The sequence below is a fragment of the Nematolebias whitei genome, chromosome 8 (assembly GCF_014905685.2).
Source record: "Nematolebias whitei isolate Nwh7 chromosome 8, NemWhi1, whole genome shotgun sequence".
In the NCBI taxonomy this organism is placed as follows: Eukaryota; Metazoa; Chordata; class Actinopteri; order Cyprinodontiformes; family Rivulidae; genus Nematolebias; species Nematolebias whitei.
Genome location: NC_056505.1, coordinates 19,668,256 through 19,690,473, shown reverse-complemented (window position 1 = coordinate 19,690,473; position 22,218 = coordinate 19,668,256). Strand labels below are relative to the sequence as shown.

Genomic DNA, 22,218 nt, shown 5'->3' with positions numbered 1-22,218 from the left:
TAGGGAGCTTGAGGAGAGAGAGGAGTGCAGGGCAGGATCCTAACAGTGAGAAACTATTTTCACTATCAATAAACGTGTTTTTTTTTTTCATCCATCAAAAGTAAACTAAACAAATCTTTACGTTGATTAAATTTGGAATCATGGAAAGATTGTCAGTCAAATAAACATTTTTTCTTTGAAATTATTGAACAACGTAAACCACTGAGGACAAAGTCAAAATATTTCTATAAATAACCAGTTACTTTATATTTAGAAACACATTATTTATATTCAGTTTAACACCTTTTATTTGTTTTTTTATCAGCTATAGTTGACTAAAATGAATCAAAACATGCAAAAAGTACAAAATACAAAAGTCTTTACATTCAAAACTATATAAAAAAAAATACAACTTTTTTTTTTCCCATGTATACTTTTAACATTGCAATTTAAAAAATAAATAACCATTTTTAGCCAACTGTTTTGGTCAAGTTAACTTCCTTATTAGCAATTAATTTTCTAAAGTCAGCCTCCTTAAAATGCATCCTAATTATTTTTATAACAATTGGCATGTTAAAAAAATAAATAAAAGGAATAAGGAGAGATACAATAAGTGAATGAAATGCCTTTCTCACAAAACTTCATTTAGATGTTTTTTGACAGATTTTAAACAGATTTATATGTTTGGGAATAACTATGTAAATTAGATATTTTCAAGTTAAATGTAATAAGTGACATAGTTACAGAAATTCAGCCTTTTCTTTTTTATTATAATCAACTTTATGGATCAGTTTCTACCAGACTGAAATATCTGCAGCCTTGAAACAGCATTTACCGTTAAAAATATTTGAAAATAAAAAAATTAACTGCATATTTTCAAAGCTTGTATGAGATTTTGCAAAACTGCTAATCATAATATCTAGTATATAATCCCTCAACCACTGCTTTACTTGGAAATTATTTAACAAATAGGTCTAAAAACAACTAAAAAGTTAAAATGTCGTTTAAAAAAAGGACGCCAGATATTTTTATCTAGTTACACTCAGCTTCAAATGGCTATAGTTCGGTGTAGGGATGCAAAATATTGGATTTTTGGCCAATATCAGATATGCCAATATGTTCAAACTTATTTGGCCGATAACAGATACTGATATTTTTTCCCCTAGACCTACTTACAGAGACTACAAAGCTTTCTCTACTGTGGAATTAAAATACTACATTATTCTGCATGGTCTTTGTCGTTTGACCTGCTACCAAATACAGATGCCAAAAAGGGGTTGAAAATGATGTAACACTTCAACTTGGATAATGTTTAATGTCAAATGTATTCATGATGTTTACTCCCTCCAACACAATGACAACACTTGAACAGTCGTACAAAAACAATGCCTTACATATACTGTATATTCAAGGATTCAAGTTTCTTTATTTGTCATACGCACCACATGTGGTGCATGTGGTGGAACAAAATTGTGTACACAGGGTCCCAGTTACATCCAACAATAAAATGTAAAAGAAAACTAGTTATAAGATCTAAGATATGAACTAAGAAAAACGTTAACTTAAAATACTCTAAGCACTAGTAGTTCAAAAACAATATGCTATATATATATATATATATATATATATATATGAGGGTGTGTGTATAAACAGAGCCTTTAATATCGGTGTTATGTTGATGGAATGGCTGATGTCTGATATTTAACTTTATCGCTAATATCGTCTGATACCGATACCATGGCAATAATATCGTGCATCCCTAGTTCGGTGTGCATGTTGTATTGTTATAAGGTGGGACTGTGATTTTATCATCTTTTGCAAATGTTTTTCTTTAATACTGTTTACATTCTGATTCGTGCAACTCCTCTGGTTTGTGTTTCTATTCCAGATGCAAGTCATCCTTGACAAGCCTTGCTGATTTATACCTGTGTCTGTCTGACTCTTCCCTCTGATGCCGATGCTCTGTCTGAACAGCTCTGGACCCGTTGAGCTCGATCCAGCGGTATTCTGCAGAATACCATGTTTGACCCAGAAAAAGGCACACTCTTTCACACAAACACACACACACACAGCCTAAAAATAGCTCAGTCACAGTAATTCAAGCATACGCAAGCAGAGTGCTTTGACGTTTGTTCAGAGAATATGCTCATTCCCATCTAAAAATACTGCCCCCCCCCACACCCCTCCTCCCTCCCCCTCTAGGCAGTGACGCAACAGCGGCACGCACCAATGCGCAGAGCTCATCAAAAAGCAGCCTCAGATGGCTCCGCTCCTGTTTAACAAACTGACGCTTGGGACAACTACAGGGTACTGTGCACTGGATTGTTTCATTCCATACCAATCCCCCCCCCCCTCCCCCATTGAAAGTGTTAATATTACACTGTATATTGAACCAGAGCAGCATGGGACAGTAAATATCACCAACACAGGTTTTCAGAGGAACATCAGATGCAATCCAGAAGAATCGTGCAGAAAACCTGACACCTGTATCAATTAAAAATTTATAAGAAACTATAAGAAACAATATATGTTTTCCAGAAACCAAAAATGACATTTTCCATAACAGAGGCCTTTTGCCCCTCTCCCATCTGCATTTTCCCAGCCTGTCCTTCAGCACAATAATGTCAACTGGCATTAAAATATCTGTTCGTGAATGCAACACATGACTTAAGGCTGAAGGCTGCATGTGCACGGGGTGCCTCAGAGCAAAGAGCAACAGCTGGGCTCTGCAGCCAAAGACGGAGCAAAAATACTTAAAGCGGCGTACGGAGGGGGGGGGGGGCGTCATAGGACCTGGTGAAGTCATCAAGAGTTCATGTATACAGGCTCTCCTTTCTAAGCCTTGACCAGAAAAGAAACCTCTTTCGATGTCAGTGGAAAATGTTGGACCCCCTGCTGTCTGATCTGCTAAACATCAGGGGTTTTTTTTTGCGTGTGTTGCCTTAATACTGTCAGCTGTGACCCCTGCTGCTATTTGTTTCAGTCTCTGACGGGAACTCTTCACTGAATTCATGATAGAAACATAAAATTGATTTATAGCTCACAAGCCTCATTTCCTTCAGACCCATTGTTTACTTTTATATTTACAAGGCACTAATCAAACAATTTGTCATTAATGTATTTGACTATATGATAGGCAATATGGAAGAGAGACTTGATTCAATAGAGTAAACAGGTGCACTTCAAGTGGACAAAGACTTGATAAATAAAGTACAGACGGGTTACCAAACCATTTTTTTTTCTTGTCTAAACAGCAGTCTGGATTCTTCACATGCCACACAAGACAAAATTAAAAATCCAAGTGAGACATCCAAAGACATTTTTACAGATCTATTATTCAAACCGAGTCTGAGCTAAATAAACCGAAGAATCGTCAATGCAGAATTTTTAGATCAAAACCACAAAGCTTCTGAATATTACAGAAGATAGCTACTAAAATAATGCATATCACCCGCGGCCTTTCACACCAGGATTTTAAATTAGGATCAGGTTATGCTGAAAGATGACGGAGTCGTAAACCTTCTAAACGACAGTGAGCGAAATCTCATCTCACAAGGTGTGTTTGCTCAGAGTATGAGGATGTCTCATCTGCTTTCATCCTAAGCTTCAGCACAAACACATAAATAGACTGAGTTATAGTCATTTCACATTGGATAAGTATCATTAGCTGTGGCGGTAATCTTAAACTGGGTTGACTCCAAATATTAAAGAGTTGTAGAGGCACGTCTAATAAATTAGTTTCTGAGAGATTCATTAAAATGTGTCCACTCGTATGCGAGATGTTTTGCTAACAGACACAGAACAAATAGTTAAAGAAGTTTTTAAAACAGATCTTGTTCAACCAGTTAGTGCTCGACGTATAACACTCAGCTACAAACAGAAAGCAGATCAGTATCTGTGTAAATGACCGAGTGGTATTCATTTTGTGTTTGATAGTGTCATTTAGCTGTGGGGGTGATTCCAAAATGTAATCAGTCATAGACATCCGTTCAGTGATTACTTTAGAAGAGCTTCATTAAAGTGCGTTCATGAGATATTTTGCTAATACTGCAAACACTCAACAGACACACGGGTAAAAGCATGACGGCTGCTTTGTCTTCAGCAGCGGATGATGATTATTTCTATCCTGATTACAGTAAATACATGAAGTTTCAGGTAAAATGGTTCCTGCACCTATCATTCTGCCTCACACCCTTCAATAAGCTGTCGAGTTTGGATGTTCAACCTGCTCGCATTCTTTACTCATCACTGCAGTACAAAGGGAAGGCTAAAAATACTTGACACCCTGTGTGCATCTTCTCCGTCGTGTTCTTCCTCATCCTCTTCCACCCACAGTAGTCCTGCAAGTAAGGACTTCTAAAAATGAACCAAGCAACCACCGAGCACAAGAAGAAGCTGAATCTCCATCACAAAACAGACAAGAGACCATTAAAACAACAACAAATGGTTAAAAATCTTTACGTTGACTTTAAGGCTGCAGATAGAACTGGGAGTTTATTCAAATGTATTTGTCATTGCATGTCACACGTATTCAGTCACTGCTTGAAAATGTTACTGTATAATTTTAAAAAATGCAGTCACACAGAATATAACTGCTGCAACACTTCCGAGTTAATTTTGTTTGAAAAAAAAAAAAAAAAAACTAACAAATGAACAAGTGATTACTTTTGCTTTTATTTTTAACATTAGCTGAATATGTGATTTTGTGCAGAGTATAGATCCTTAGATCTCTTGAGTCACACCCAAGCCCCAAAGCAGTGGGAGACATAAGTTTTACATTTATTGCCCCGGCAACCATGTAATTCAATTCAGCATTAATAAATGTGTGGCTGTCGTAAACATCAAGCTGCTTTGGTAATTGGAGTCATCGTTTCCTCTCTAGCTCTGTGGTGCTCATCAAAAATGGGCCTGTAAGTGTCTCTAATCAACGTTGTTCTTTACCCTGAAATCTAAAATTAGATGACCTTACAGGCAAATTACACTCAGATTAATGTTATGTGTCAAGGTTAAGGGAGGACCCCCCCTCCTCGCTCTCTGACTGCCTAAATCAACTGCAGGGAGCAGTCTTATGTAACTCCAGCAGATACAGGAAAGCATTTCCACTCCAGCAATTTGTCCATTCCATTAGCTAATTCGTGTGGCCCACACAGCACATGGTAGGAAATGTTTTTTTTTTACTTTTCAGAAATCTCTCTAAAACCTCTCCATCAACCATTCCTCAATCAAATTAAGGCTTTCCTGTTTATGTGGAGCCAGGTCAGGACTCGCTCACGAGTCAAAGATTTGACAGTGAATTTCAAAGGCAAACAAATTAAACTTCACTACAGCCAACCCACCTCGTACAATGGTGCAAACCAGCTTCCAAAGAAAAGTGCCGGAGCTTTTTAATTGTATGTATGGCAGAAAATTGATGTGTAAAAAAATTTGAGCTGTATAAACTAATGGAAAAATCAATGTACTTGCTATATAATCCAAAGTTTGGGCAGTATGAATGTTCAACATAAAAATATTACTATAACGGGAATAAAATGATGAAAATGGGCATACAATTTATGAAAGTCCTGAAGAAACATACTTTATATATATTTTTTACAGCTGTGAGAGAAAGTACATGAAATTTGAAGTCACAAAAAATATATTTAGACAACTAAAGTCAAAAATAATAAAGTTCTGTTTTGATTTTTTACAAAAAATGACCAACATTCTCATATCGTATTGTGCAGTGTTGTTATTAAACATCACACATGCCAAGTAGAATTACTTATGCTCAACAAAATCTGTTAGGAGTCAATTTCTTCCTGCTTTAGGCCCGACTGTATTCTGTTTCTTGCCACTTTATCCTCTCCATCGTTGCTGGAAAAGGGAGGGGGTTGCCATGGAAACAGTGGGCTTGCTCCTTATTGGTTGCCAAGAAAAGTCAGAGTGTCAAGGAAAGTAGAGACGAGACGGTGCCGGGGCTGATACTTCTTTCTCCTGTTTCTCCATTCTCCCCTTTCACTTTTTGTCAGATTATATTATTTTGTCCCACAGTTCAGTCCACTCAACCCTGTGCTCTGCGTTTTGTAACATTATTATTACTAACTAGGCTATACAAAGCTAAAATAATTACTTTAAAATACTATTAATACTGTATTTTATTCGAAAGGAATATCAATGTCTGTATATTAATGATGCAGGTTTTCTTCATGGAGTTCAGGATTGAACAAGAAACAAGCAATAAACAACAAGCATAGAAACCCAGAGTTTTGATTTTCTTATATTAAGAAATGGAGTTATTGGAAATGCAGCTGTAGGATTTTGATTAAACTGAAAATAATGGTACACTACATGAAATCTCATGCAATATCACGAGGTCTCACACTCGGTGTGTTGGAGATTAGTCTAATTTGAGGTCATTATCTGTCAAATTGACCGAGTTATTAGCTATTTTTGTAGTTTTTAGAGTGGAGGCCATTTTGAATTGGCTTGACTCTTCCAGTGATTACTTTCTACATGTTCTTTAAAGCCTTTCCTGTGGTTCACGAGATGTTTTGGCATCAGAAACACACACGTGGGCAAAAACATAATAGCCCACCTTTGTTCTTAGGTGGCGGATGATAAGATATCTAGCAGTCAGTTGGAGGAAAACGCATGAGAAAACTACATTCAGTTAACTTTGTGATGAGATCTGTGATTAAATTATATATTTGCTTAATCCTTTAAAGAAAATGAATCTGAAATGAATAGAAGGAACAAAAAAAAATATGCAATAATCAGATAAAAAGTATACAGCAGGCAAATGGTGACAAACAGGGGAGCCATGAAGTTAAAATATTTATTCCGTGCATGGTAGATAAAACTAAGTTTTACCTAATAAAAAGATTAAACTAATAAATAAACATAATTAAACAAAATCTCTGTTCAACTGAGTGCAAAAGGCTTTGATCAAAGTCATACAAAGAAGCTTTGAACTTAACACAAAAGCGGCAGCTGTCTCAGCTTTTGCTTTTCTATTGTGCTTCGTCACTCTTTACCTTTTTTAGAGAAATCTGAAGCACCAATTCAGCAGCTCGATGAGCAGACCTGATGGATCAGAGGTGGATAGCGCTTCCTGAAAAGTAAGGTTGTCTGCTGCTCTTTGCCAAAATACCATAAACAGTACAAATCTTTCCAACAGATGTTCTGTGGGAAGGTTTTTGAAGAGGTAATATCTTCCCTCCTATTGGTAGCTGTTTTAACTACCTCATTTTAAAGAAATACAGCTAAAAACACACCGGTATGCATTGATGCAAGCACGTCATTTAACACCACTAAAACAAATGGGATGCACTAATCCGAAGTGCACTGTACATTCAAGTCAACTTTAAGATATTAGCTTAATATTTTTCTTTCATGATAAAAACCAACAAATTCTGCAACAATGAATGGCAGGTTAATATCTTTATTTCACCACTGTCGTTATAATGGTGCAAATTTGGGTTGTTTACAATCCTTGTCACTATTTTTGATACGAAATGGGACAGCAGTAGAACTGTCAAAAGCATAGAAGAAAAGCTTGAACCCAGATGTTCAAGCAGGCATCAAGTACACATAAAATATTGGATTTTTTTTTTCCTGGTGCGACAAAGCATGAAAATAGAACAGTGTCAAGAAATATTGCCTGGTGCTGCAGCATAGAGCACCGGTCGGCAGGCAGAGACTGGTGTGGGGGTCATAAATGAAAATGATGGCATTTTTTATGTGCATCATACGCTGTTCATATGTTTTGCCCTTAAATCTGAACAAAATGATGAGCTAACAGAAACAGTGGGGCCATGAATCTGTAGCAACTGCAATCTGAAAAGAACTTGTGGAAATGTATGCAAATGCCAATTTATCAAACTTTACACTGCCTTCAGTTACATAGTACATGTAAAAATGTGCAATATGAAATTGAAGAATATTAGAAGTCTAGTTAAAATGCATAAATTCAAAGAATTAATGCAACTGTCACAGTCATCTTTGTGTCAGTTTGTTTGATTTTTTTTTTTTGGTATTATCCCAGCACCTGCACTGCACCAGCACCAGGTTGGTACTGGTGCAGTTCCTGCAAGAGTGCTGTTTTTTAAAGAACACCTACTGCCCATCCCCCACTGAAAGTACTAATAATGATAATAATAATCATCATCATAAAACCAAGTAGGAGCATCCCCAGTGTCTTTGAACCATTGTAGATTTTTTTTTTATGGATTATAAAATGGAAACTATGACAAGCAAAATTTTATTGACAGAATATGCCCCAAATCAAATAATTACCAGACAAATTCAAATAGGCTTTTTTTTTTTTTTACTTAAATTCACATTCTTAGCACAATTATAGGAAACAGTAGCTAAATGTAGCACTTCCAGTGCATCCTGGGGGCACTCCTGGCAGGAATAGTGTAATACAGTGTATATCTGCTGGAATACACTGAAGAACAATATTAAGATTTATAAAATAGTTTGCTCATAAGCCACTGAAGTTGGCTTAGATGGCACCAGTCCACTTTGGACTCATCCATGCTTGGACGTTAGTTTGTCAATCTGATCAAACTTTATGTGGGTTTTTAATTTTTTTTCAAACTGAGGCGTTTCACTAATCTGTTTGAGTCATTAACTGTCCATAATCATTCCCTGAAACCCCACTGTAAAATATCTGAACCATCGCTTTAAACCCTTACTGCATAGCACAAATAATGCAACCTGCCCCAAAAGTGCACTGTCCAAAGAGTGAAGCCGTCTCTTGTGCTGACCATAAAAGGCCATTTTCAAATACGATCCTGGTCCTGTGACTTTAAGCTAACATCGCAGTGGCTTGTGGGGTCAGGTTTTCCATCTTGTGATTTTTTTTTTCTTGGTTTAAGGTTCTATAAAAATCAGAAATGAAGAAATGAAGCTTCCTGACATTTCCGTCTGTCTCAAACGCACACAGACCGAGCTGTCTGAATGGATATGTGGGTATTTGTCTGGCACAGGGGAGCAAAGAACTGGCAACGCAGAAAGACCTCCAGATAAAAGACCTTTGGAGAGAAACAGAAAAATGGAAAGAACTAACGGGAAGCAAAGATGGAGGAGGGTTACGGTCTGTAGGACTCTATTTTTAGGTTTAGAGAAATCAGGTATCTGTGGCCAGTAAAAACAGAAAGGAACAGAAAGCATGGGTACAGTGACAAGAACAATGCTGTAGCTGTCGTTTTACATGATCTGTGTGACTCAGAGTGCGGCAGGCGCTGCAACAAAACACAAACACTACACAAACCAATACAGCATGTTTCACACTGCTGTAAAGCTACGCAGATAAGAATGAAATTACACGCTATAAAAGCATGCTTATGATGGACCATGAATGGGTGGCGCAATCATTTCTCATGGAAAATAAAAGCATCTTCCGAATTAAATTAGTTTCCAACACATCGACTTCGCTTCACAGAAACAGACCTGTACTTGCTTAAGAGCAAAGAAGTTTCCAGGTGGAGTGGATGTGTGAGACTTCCTCCTTTCAGTTCACTTACAAGCTTTGCAAGCTTCAAAAATATAGTAAATTAAAAACCCCTGTCACCTAACAATGAAAACTGACTTGATTGCTCTTTCAAAACTGGACAGTGAAGTGTGGATGTCTGCTATAAAAAGACTCCAGCTCTTCATGGAGTCTGCCCACACTGCCAGAAAAACTGGCGTCCAGACAACGACGTGGAGCAGAACCACACAAAGTGATTGTCTTATTTCCAAGACAACACTGCTGTAGGAGCATTAGCAACGATGCCCTATTCATCAACTAGCTCATCAGGGATGCGCGGGGACAGGTTGTACCCCTCTTGTCCCTGTCAACAGCTCAGTCCAAGCATTAGCATCACCTGTTCGAGGGGAGCCGAGGTGGGAGGGCAGGTTTGCGGGGAGAAAGAGTCAGTGGAGCTAAAAGTGCGGCAGAAACACAATGTTCCACAGAGTGCTTGGCTGTCGCCCAGGTTAATCACGAAGGCTCGTTTCAGGTGATGCCGAGTTCTCTGCTCAGGATCAATTAAATGAAAAAGCAGAACCCCAGGTAATCAGCCATCTCATAACGTGTCACGGTAGTGCACAAAGAGGCAACAATCTCACAATAAAAAGCACTTAGAGTAGGTAATGTGAAGGGCTCTCAGCTACTCCCACACCAAACTTTAGGTCAGAATTTGTTGATTTAAGTGAGTTATATACGTTTTTATACCTGGAGCTCACCAGCGAGCACCAACCAGGTGGTCGAGTCTTGGCTAAAAGGAATAACAGGACGGCACCTCAATGTGGGCCCACCACCTGAGAGGAGGACCGTCGAGGTCGGGTGCTATATGTCAATCAGCAGTGGAGGGAGGGTCCCTGGCCATGCTGATACCCGGGGGACCTGTGGAACATCACATTTCACACAAAAATAGCCAAAAATATAATTGCACACCTTTGCCTTTTGGAAGCAGGTAATAAGATCCATTAAAGCCCATTTATATGAAGTGCTACTTCCTGCTTCAGTAATGCCAATTAAAAAACAGAACAGGTAAATCTTCTGACAGACAATAATAAAGACCATTGAATGTCTTGAAGCTTTTTAGTGATTAATGTGCTTTTTAAACTTCCTAGCAGAATATTCTTTAATTGAAATTTGTGCAAATAAATTTGTAGCGCTCTCCGTTTAAGAAACACCACAAGCATGTCGTGACTGTATTTATTTTTTAAAGGTTATCAACTGTGAAAAACATAATTAGCCCCAAAACAGTCTATGAGAGTGTGAATGTTGTGAATCTCTCTGAATATCCTTATCACATTTTGTTACAGCTGATTTTACAATTCCATCATGACGAGATGCTGGAAAATAAAGGGACCTCTCTGAAATTCAAGCAAAGCAACAACATGTATAGAAATAAAGTTAAGCATAAAAGTGATTCACTCTTATTCACTCCACCAATTCCTCAGTTTAGATTTCCAAAATGAAAAACCAGTTTAGATATCTCTAATGTAATTCTTAATATCTGAAATAACAGCAAATATTGAGCATGCATCAGGACAATAGCAAATACTATTTTAACAATGTCATTATGGAAAACTATTATTAAGAAACTAAGAGGAATAGTAGCAACAGTGCCACTACAAATATTTAAACATTTTAAACATCTATTAAAAACTTGATGGGATGGCATTTCAACATAAAAACTATGGGAATTAAAATTATGAATAATAACTATACTGTAGACATCTGAAATGCAAGTTTCCTAAAGTAAGAATCTTATTTCAGACACACAGATTTTTTTATTGGATGCATCATACAGATGTAGGTGAAAACTTTAATAAATCTGAACAGTTGATTGGAGATAGAAAGTTCTTCTGAATATCTTAAATGTTATTTTGGACTGAAAACAACTTAATTTGAAGTCTAACCAATAAATGTTAAAACAGATGCCTAAATTTTTAAATATTATTTAAGATATTATAAATGTCAAATATTTTTACAGTTTTAATAGTGGACACCTTTACGTATAGTTTTATAAGTAGGAAAATTGTTTTAGTCATCTTTAACTTCAAGTTTTGACTTGTAAAAATGTCAAATTTGACTGGGAGGAAAACCTTTATTCACACTGAAAAAAGTATTGACAGATATGAGTGCAGTTAAATTATATGTCACATTGGCCTGCTATAACACTGGCTAAAGAAACACCAAATGACAGACCTAGCATCCCCCACTGCCTTTCACGTTGGACTTCAGCAGACTATGAGAAATGACGAAGCTGTCCTCATTTTGATCAAACCTTGAAAATTGATATATGCATGATCTCAAACATCATTAAGCGATGTCACACTCAGAGTGGGTGTTAAATGACTGATACTTTTTTTTGCTTCTTTCGGCTGCTCCCTTCCTCAGATGGCAACACAGTGAACTACCTCGCACAAAGACTTGGGAATAGTTTTTATGCCGGATGCCATTCCTGACGCAACCACAGACCACCGAGCTCCCACAACCCTCTGTGTAGAGCAGAGAGCTGCTATCTAGGGCACCCAGGAGAGCAGATGGTGGGGGTTATGATCAAGCCTGTCGCTATAAACAATAAATCAATTAATCGAATGATAAATGAAAATGATCAACCTCATTTTCATTTATCGGCTTTATCATTTCTTAGTGTCTCTTGTTTTCTACTTTAGACACTGGATGACAAAAGGCTAAACTCCGGTGCTCTTCACTGACCCCCTCCTTTTCTCTTTAAAATCCATTTTAACCGTCAAAAATCACATTTTTTGACTGTTAAAAGCAGCTAAGCTACAAGCTAAGCTAACAGGCCGACCTCAGGAGAAAACCTTCGTCTTGTCGAAGCTCCAAAATTCACAGTTGAAACCTGTGCCTTCATGTAAAAAGTTGTTTTTCTCTAAAAAAAAAAAAAGCTGAGAACCTGTTTACTATTTTTTTTTTATTAAAGGCTTTGTGTTGCAAATGCTATGCTAAAGAGTTCAAACCACACCGAGCGTCCGCCATTTTGAGAACCAGGAAAAAAAAAAGGAAGGAGAGACAGTCCATGTCACGTCAAGGGGCCTCCCTCCCATTTTTCTTAAAGAGACACGCTGCTTGCTCCCTCACTATCCATCCATCGGTTCAAATAGTCTTATACTGCCATCCGGTGGTCAATAAAGGTACTACACTCAACACAAATTAACCAGTATTTCTTCATAAATTTGACAATTACTAATTATTGTCAAATTTCAAACAACTTTATCGTTATCGCAATAATTTCCGGGACAATTAATCACCCAGCAAAATGTGTTATTGTGACAGGCCTAGTAAAGGGTCTTGCTCAAGGACCCAGAGTGGGCCAAATGAAGGTGGAGGCAGGTGTGGCTGCTTCACCTTTCTCACCACATTTTGATGTTGTCAGTCCAGGGGGTCGAACCAGCAACCTTTCGATCACAGGCCCGCCCTTTTCTAACCTCTGCACCAACACTCCCCAGTAAATGACTCTCAGCTACTACCACACCTAATTTTAGTTCACTGTCTTTAAAAATGATTAGGTTAATATAAAACAAACAAAAAAAGAATACATATAAAAAAAAAAATGAAGGTTTTTCTTTGTTGACTATCAAGACTAGAACAGCAAAGTAAAAACCCTGAAAGAAAACTTCAATTTAAGTTGATTCAGCTCTGTCACCGTTTACTGCGTCTTGTCTTTGAGATTTATATTTTGCTTTGGGTCGTCCTGGTGTTCCACGATGGAAAGAAGCAGAACATCAGCATTTCACACACTTAGAAAATAGTCCATAGACCCAAGACTTCTGCTTGCTGCAATGAAATTACACATAATTGGCAACATAATAATCATGATACAATAGTTACAAATAATTATGCTAAAGTGGAGAGTTGCTGCATACACCCGGTGTTGCTTCATTCTTTCTGTACGAACAGCTCAGAAGGAACCCTTATGGAACAAAAATATGTAGCTGCATACGTCATCTGGACTTTCACTGGCAGGAAACGCATCACGCCTCGTTCCCTTTACCAAAATGCTATTACTCAATGTTTCGTATCCTCACTTGTCATCTGCATTAGTTACTGCCTTATGTCTTTATCCTGAGAGAGAATAATAAGTTAAACTGAGGGTTACTGCAGGAAAACAGATCTGTCACATGTGTGGTGCTATGAATACTCAAACAAGGCTGGGGCAGGCGTTCAAAAGCTGCAGGCTCCTCCGTCAGGAATTTTCCACTCCTCCTCCGTCCCTCCGTCACACAGCGTATATTTACAGTGTTTTCCTCCTGACCACTACATGCCTGTCAGGGCCCTCCTGCGACTGTATAACGTTCAGGAGAGCAGTGAGTAAATTTAGCCACAGAAAGGAGACCTGTGTGACACTAATGAGCAAACATTAGCACAGGATGTGCACAGTTAGAAATTATTACTCTCATTCGTCAGAAGGCTCGTTGTTGCAGAGTCTCTCTACTCGGCTTTTGGCAGTGACCCAAAAAAACGCATAATCGCAAACGTTAAATTCAACAACAGGAAAACCAAACAGTGCACATAAAGAATGGGCTGATTCAGAATAAAACGTAACCGTTCTCTTCCAGTGCAACATGTGCTGAGGTCATATAAATATTCGTCATGGAGAAGGACAAATCAAATTCTAATTAACTTCTAACAAATAAAACATTTTTATATAGTATACTTGACCATATCAGAAATCCAACATGCTGCTCCTAAAAGTATTAGAAAAGCCTAACGTCAAAAAAGTGACTCTTCGTTTCGACTAGAACTAAAAACTGAAATGAGAGTGCAGGCATATGCCTCCAATACAAATTTAGAAAAGTGTTCATGTAAAATGTGCCACCTCTTGTGGGCTAAGTTTGATCTGGACTTTACTGTGTCAGCACAGCTGCAGAAACTGACAGAAAGAACAGCTCCGATTAAAAAAAAGCAAAGAATACAATTAAGAAATGTGTGCAGGTCTTTGCTTAGGGAATTCATATTGAAATTATAAGCCTTGCATTCATTAAAGAAATGCATATCACCCGCCACCTTTCACCTCAGGGTTTTAATCTAAAATCACATGTTGAGTAATAACATAGCCGTTTTTGTCAAAGGTTCAATTTAACATTATGCTCAAATGTCAAGATATTTTGTGTGATTGGTTAGTGCTTGGAGTGTGTGATGTGAATGACTGGCAGCTACTAACAAAGCTAGTTACCGCTCTGTCGCTCTGGAGTGTAAGTCGCATCAGTCAAAAAAAGCATAATGAAGAGGAATATATATATATATATATACTTTTCTACTTTATGGACTCATTGGCTTTTGAGCCTTTATAGAAAAACGTTTTAATTCTGTGTTTTTGCTGTTTTTTTACGTTTTCTATATGGATCTTATATTGTGTCTGAAATAAAGTAAATGATGATGATGATATATATGTTGCTTTGGCATATAAGTCGCATTTATTATGCGTCACCGCAGACCTGTCGTGTTTATTATGCATTTATTATGCCTTTATTTAATTAACAAAATAGCTTCATTTCACCTGGGCGGCACAGCGCCGTCCATCTATTGCGGCCGGAGCTGCTGGCTCTCCAGCCTTCCTCCACCTGCACCAGCTGAGTGAAGCAAGCTTGCATGGGAGGACTTACTGTTGCAGTTCTTAGAAATTTAAAGCGTCAGTCAAAGATTATGTTATGAATATTGAAAAAATATATATAAATATAAGTCGCAGGACTGACAAATTATGCAAAAAACTGCAACTTATGCACCAGAAAATACGGTAATATACAAAGTTTAGCTTAATATCTGTGAAATACACTGAGGTATAATCATTGGTAATCGTAGGTTAAGGTCGATTAGCTGTGGCGACATCTTGAACTGAGTTGACTCCAAAAATGAATCGACTCGGTGATTACTTTCTGGGAGATAATTAAAATCCATTCAGTGATTAGTGAGCTATTTTTCTGATGGTACAAGCATGCGCACACATGGACAAAAACGTTCTTGCTCTGCTTCCACCAGCGAGAGAAAACATTTTACTGAACAGTAAAAACAAACCGGAGGACTCTTGATGGAAGCAAAAATGCTTTGATAATGTCGTATGACTGGACAAAAGTTTTGTCTTACATTGTTGCAAGCCTTACAAAATAAAATGTGACCATGCAAACATTAAACATAGTCTTATACTTAAAGTTAAGAGCTTGCCAACTATAGAAAACATGATTTTTCAAAAGAGATAATACCTGGCACTGTCAACAAAGCCCATGAAGGATATGCAGGTGATATCTGCTCAAGGCAAGGAAGGAGATCCAACCTAAAAAAACTGGTCTGACACTGTTACAAGAAGCAGCAGCTGTCATGTCCACAGAGAAACTCCAACATTATCTTAAAGGTCATATTGATACTGTGAATATTAGCCTTTAATCATATCAGAAGGAAACTGGCGGCTCCAAAGCATACAACATTTTCAGTGTACTCTTTAAACAAAAGCATGGCATGAAGAAATGCTTGTTTGGATTAAATTAAGGACCAAAAATGAGAACAAAGTAGGAAAAATCTGCTTATAATGAAAGCAAGCATTGCTATTACTGGTAATAAAGGCTCAACAAACAGCTACTTACTGTATTTGTCAAGTGAACCTGTAGATTATCCTTAGCTCCATACAAATTCTTAGCGTGTTTCACAAATCCTACAAGTATTTTAGCTCCCAGCTGGAAGGATTCAAGTTTTAACAAGTCAAAAGGGATATCACACCCTGAGTTCAAACTGGCCCAGAAACTCTTCCTCTCATTAAGTGAGACTCGCATTTTTGTCTGCTCACCGTTTCAGGTTAGATCACGTTTCACTGACGGGTGCTGACTTTTGTTTGGCAGCAGAAAATGATCTGAAAAGTCTACGCTCAGAGTGCAGTCCTAAGACAAACAGTGATGCTGGACCTAAAAAAAGTTAAGTCAGGTCCTCTGGACGGGTTCAAAAACTAAAAAGTGTAGAAACGTTTTGTCTTTCATCTGAAAGACATCTTGAGTCTGAGGAGCTGTATTCAACTCAGTCTTATAAACAGCACCCTCTCATAGTGGATCAACCAGTTTGCTGCTGACAGCCAGAACTAGCTGTTCACATGATCAAGACCGCAGAGTCCTGGCCTGATGATGTTGATCTTCTGTGCTGGGCCATCCTTTTGGCCAGTGGCTGTTTAGTTTCCCCGATGTAAGACTGATCACAGCCCTCCTGACACTGAACAGCATACACAACATTGCTCTGTTTGTGCCGGGGGACTGGATCTTTGGGATGAACCAGTCTTTGCCGTAATGTATTTTGGGCTTAAAAGCCACTGGGACGTTGTGTTTAGAAAATAAACATCTCAGTTTCTCTGAAACTCCCACAACATACGGAATAACAACAGGTCTGGGTTCCTCCTTTTCACCTGATGGCTGACTGGAATCCTGTTTGGGATTCTTCTCTTTTTTCAGGAAGGCCCAGTTAGGATATCCACATTGCTCCAGGGCCTGTCTTGTGTGGGATTTCTCCTTCTGCCTGGCTCCTGAGTTAAGGCTCCAGCATACTCGCACATCCTGTCAGCCACGCGGAAACTGTGCACGCCGTCCGCAGAGGGTTCCGACTTCATACTCAAGCATCCACCCTGAGCAGCTGCAGACCAGCTCCACAGACAAGGGGCGTTTACCTTCAGGACAAATTGAGGTCCCCGATTGGTCATTTGCTGACACGCCTACTGGATTGATTTACAGGTCGCAAAAAAAACCCAACTAAAAAACGAGAGCTAGCAGCAAGTGGCAATGGTGTTCTGTGTTTATATGTTGTTAATAAAACGTTTTTAAACATTTTAAAAACAGGGAGCACTTGTCCTGTAGCTTACACATTAGACCAGCCCATCATGAAATCTCCAGACCCTCCTGCAGCCACGCTGGACCTGATTTTAATTCACTTGTGACAAATTCCTTCATTTCGCACCATTTCAGTCATGGCGTCAGCGAAAGAGGAGGAAGAGATCACTTACCTCTTGGGAAAAAAACAAAAGAAAAGGCCAGATCAGAGATGAAGAAGGGGAATTTAATACATTGGTGTTGCATACAAAACACCGTCGCCGGGCAGTTTATTGTGCAACACCAAGTATGCGTACGCGGTCGTAAAAATTGAGCTTTGCACGGACATGCCCTGTGGGCGTCTGTTTCGACTCTAATCCTGTACACACGGACTGACGTATGCACGAGTATAATGGAGGCTTTAGTGGGGACGCTGTCTGCTCTGTGGTACAGAGTCCTGATGACTCCTAACTTGTGCTCCAAAGGGTGATGGGAGTCAAACTGCAAATACTGGTCTGTGTGGGTGGGTTTGCAGTACACCTCAGGTTGCAAATGTCCTCCATCAGAAACTGAGAACTCACAGTCCAAGAAAACCAACCTGCCATTTTTTACATCTTCTTGTGTGAACTTGATGTATTTATCCACAGAGTTGAGGTGGTCAGTGAAATGTTGAACATTTCAGTATGCTGTTCAGTGCTGTGATCAGTCTTACATGGGGGAAACTAAACAGCCACTGGCCAAAAGGATGGCCCAGCACAGAAGATCAACATCATCAGGCCAGGACTCTGTGGTCTACACTCATCTCCAGGCCAGCGGTCACTCTTTCAAGGATGAAGATGTTCATATCCTGGACAGAGAGGAACGATGGTTTGAGAGAGGAGTAAAGGAGGCCATCTTTGTGAAAAGAAACCATCCATTATTAAACAGGGATGGAGGCCTCCATGTTCAACTGTCCCCCTCTTACAATGCTGTTATTGCTAGTATCACTCAGCCCTCTGTGAATAGTAAACAGCCATCCTTGATCATGTGAGCAGCTAGTTCTGAATGTCAACAACAAATTGGTTGATCCACTATGAGAAGGTGCTATTTATAAGACTGAGCTGAATACAGCACCTCACCCGTGAGAAGTCTTTCGGATGAAAGACGAAACGTTTCTACAATTTTTTTGTTTTTTGAACCCGTCCAGAGGACCAGACTTAACTTTTGTAGATTTTTCTAACTGGATTATTGCGCATGCATCAGGAGTGATGTTGGACATAAAGATAAGGGTCTCAGCAGAATCATCTGGACAACAGACGCCACAGCCTGCGAGTCAGCACTGCCTCAGTGACTCACCCAGGCCCTGCTGAGTCAATCAAGAGACTCGCTCGATGCAGGAGAGTCATATGAAACACAACCTGTCTTTAGATATGCAAAGACAAATGTTTGGCATGTGGGTTTTCGAGGAAAACCAAAAACTAGTTGCTTTGCTTTCAAGAAAACCTGCCGACTGGATCATGTTTTGTTGTCTGATCGAGTGTGCTGTCATTTGGGTCTTGCATAAAGTCTCACACTCTTGTGTCTCTGCGAACAGCGTGGGCCATAAAGGGAATATTGAGAGATAAAGCTGAAGAGTTAGTCTGGTACCTGAGGCTTTGACACATTATTATTATTTGGATGTACAGACATATGTGAACTGATTAGCTGAATTGAATCATCTATCCTCAAAAAGAGGAATATTTGCAGACAGAAAATAATCCAGATTAGACAGACAGGCATTCCTTGAAGGATTTTATATTGCCCGCCACCTTTCATGCCACCGTTTTAGACTATTCTTTTCTTTTTTTGAGAAATCATAAAGTAATAGGTGTTTTGGTTTTGGAGTTTGATTAGCTAAGGCAGCAATTTTGAATAGGAATAATTCCAAAAGTTATTTAGTTGGAGACGTACATCTAATGATCATTTTTTGAGAGATTTATTGAACCCCATCGTGTTTTATGAGATAAATTTGCTCACAGACAAACAGGTTGGACTCCAACAGTTAATACCAAGGTTTTCAGCAAAGATGTGCTCAAAGTGTGTTGGAGAAGATGCTCCACTACTACCACACATTTTTACTCACCATTTGTGAATTTAACTGAATTATAGCCATTTTTCTGTTTTCTCAAAATGCAAAAATGCAAAGATAGAGAGGCCAGACTGAGAAGGTTTGGACATGTCCAGAGGAGGGACAGTGGATATATTGGTAGAAGGATGTTAGAAATGCAGCTGCCAGGAAAAAGACAAAGAGGAGAGATATGGATGCAGTTAGAGAGGACATGGAGTTACTGGAGTTGGAGTGAGGACAGAGTGAGACGGAGGAGGATGGCTCACTGTGGAGACCCCTGAAGAAAGAAAAGCTGAAAGAAGAAGAAGAAAATAGCCATTTTTGTGTTTTCTAAGTTTTGGATTTGGTAGCCATCTTGAATTTGGTTGTATCAAAGTTAACTTGTTGTAGTTGAACTTCTATTGACTGTTTCCTGAATGATTTGTTAAAATTCATCCATATCTATCCATATTTTGCTAACAAACTTTAAGAGTCAACATAGTTAATGGCACACATGTTGTGCAATCTACCAGTGCTCAGAATGTTGAGGATCAGGCTCAGCTACTACCAAACCAAAACTGTCTGGGTTATAGCCATTTTTGTGTTTTTAAGCTCAGCTGGCTGTGACCGCCATCTTGAACGGGTTTCACTCCGAGAAGTAGTAGAGGTGCATCCAGTGATTATTTCCTACAGTTTTCATTAAAACCTGTGGTTCACAAGATATTTTGCTAACAGACAGACAGGGTTGAAATAGTGAGCTCTCAGAATACAGGTTGGACATCAGTCTCAGCTACCCACATTTAAGCTCAATATCTTTAGATATATAGCCATGTTTTTAGGGAGTGGTGGCGCAGAGGTTAGAGAAGGTGGGCCTGGGATCGGAAGATCGCCGGCTCAACTCCCGGTACTGACAGCATCAAAATGTGAATGGGATAGGTGAGGCACCCACACCTGTTTCCACCCTCATTTGCTCCACTCTAGGCCCTTGAGCAAGGCCCTTAACCCCCCACCATCTAGGTGACAGCTCTCTGCGCCACACAGAGGGCTGTGGTAGCTCGGTGGTTGCATCAAGACGGGCATTCGGCGTAAAAATAATTGCCACTTGCAACTTAGTTTGCTGTTGTGATCCCTGATGAAGGGAGCAGCCGAAAGAAGAAGAAGAAAATATATATATATATACAGAGAGCCATGTGTTTGCTGATATTGCTTTGCTGTGGCGGCCATCTTCAAAAGGGCTGACTCTAGAAGTCAATGAGTTGTAGATGCTCAGTAACGACTACTGCCTTAAAGTTTCACTGAAACCCGTTCAGCAGTTAGTGAGATTTTTTAAATATAATAATGATTTGCATAAAACACATGTCTGCTCGAGTCTCCTTCCTGTTGGAGGGGTTGAGGCTGTGACACATCTGCTCCCTCAGGAGAGGTTTGCTGTTTCACAATCTGACCACGATCATATGTGCGATAAGATGAGCAGAAGCAGGGCACCAAGCGGAACATTTCATCAGCCTGTGAGCAGCAACACCTCCATCATCAGTCATCCTCTGGCAGAGCAGGAAAATATGCCGCACTTGGAGCAAACGCGCTCTGCTGGGGCGCATCGAAATAAATGTATTTAACGTGTTCAGTCTCTGAGAGGATGAACTGGAGTAAACCCGCCGTTTGTTACCTAGCAACATGGTAGCACGGTGATGACAAACTGACGGCTGCTAAATGTTCAAGAACATACCTGAACCTGATGCACCTCCTCCCGGGCTTCACCACCGACACTCCCGGTGATCCAAAGTTCACCTCCGGCCTTTACCTTCGCTACTTTCTCCGGTTAACGCGGCTCTCCTTTCAGCAGGAGGCGGCCGCCGACTCGATGATGTCTGGAGACGACATCACCACGGAGCGCATCGGAAGTCAGCGGCTGGTTTGATTTCCTTTACGTCGCCGTTTTGTTTGTTTGGCCCCGCGGCAGAGGAAGAGGAGCGGGTGAGACGTGCAAAAATGGCACGCAGAGGCACATTTCCAGCCCGGGAGAGAGTTAAACAGAAATCAACCCCACCGTGTTTACACAATCCGGCCACATCATTGCGCCGGAGAAAAAAATAAGAGGAAGAGAGCAACTCACTGGATTTCCTTAAAGCCAGAAAAGGCCAAAGTATCTATGGAAACGGTAAAATGTCCTTGAATATCAAGGCTGCGCTCGTGAGTTAGGCTCGTCTTGTGGTGGAAGTAGTATTCAACAACGGTGGGTTCAGTCCTGCAGCTGCTATCCGAGTCCAGGGAATCCGGAAGGACGACGAGAAGACATATGAGGGTTTCTCACCATCATAACTTGTCAGTTCGCTCAAGTCTGAGGCACTGCAAGACTTCAGCCCTTCCAGGCACAACACGAACACTGGCTGAAGTCTTGCGAGTGCATAACTTCCTGTATAAATTTCAAAATAAAAGCAGAGTGCTTTCCTAAAAGTTTCACGAAGTCGCTGCCTTTTTCCTGAACTCTTCTACTTTACGTTATTGACTAAGATTCATTATTTTCTTTCTATAGCCGCACGCAAATTTTTGTATTCTAGATTTAAAAAGCACATTATTACCGTTTGTCTTTAATTTTGAAGGACTCGTAATTTTATTTCCGGCATTTCGTTTTCATTGTGCGCAAACTTGACATCAAAACCTTCATCGAGTCGTTTTCATGTTATACTGCTCCCTGCTGGCCAAGGAGCAGGATTTAACGTATTTCCGCATGAAAGTTAAGATAATTTTACAGCACTCGGTGTCCTCAAAATGAAAGATAAAAATAGTCACATTTTAAATATAAAAAGATTTCAGCTAATGTATGTTTTTACTTTTTTTACTGACAGATAGATAGATAGATAGATAGATAGATAGATAGATAGATAGATAGA

At 39.4% G+C, this 22,218-nt stretch overlaps 1 protein-coding gene across 1 annotated transcript in view; it reads right to left on the bottom strand.

The window, feature by feature from the left end:
* The window catches only part of LOC119413955 (membrane-associated phosphatidylinositol transfer protein 2), a 51,692-nt gene extending 30,484 nt beyond the window's left edge, over positions 1 to 21,208 (bottom strand). Inside the window, exon 1 of the mRNA XM_037681035.1 lies at positions 21,054 to 21,208. The gene's annotated coding sequence lies outside the window, so the exon portion shown is untranslated. The remainder of the gene's footprint in view (positions 1 to 21,053) is intronic.
* Between the last annotated feature and the right edge of the window lie 1,010 nt (positions 21,209 to 22,218).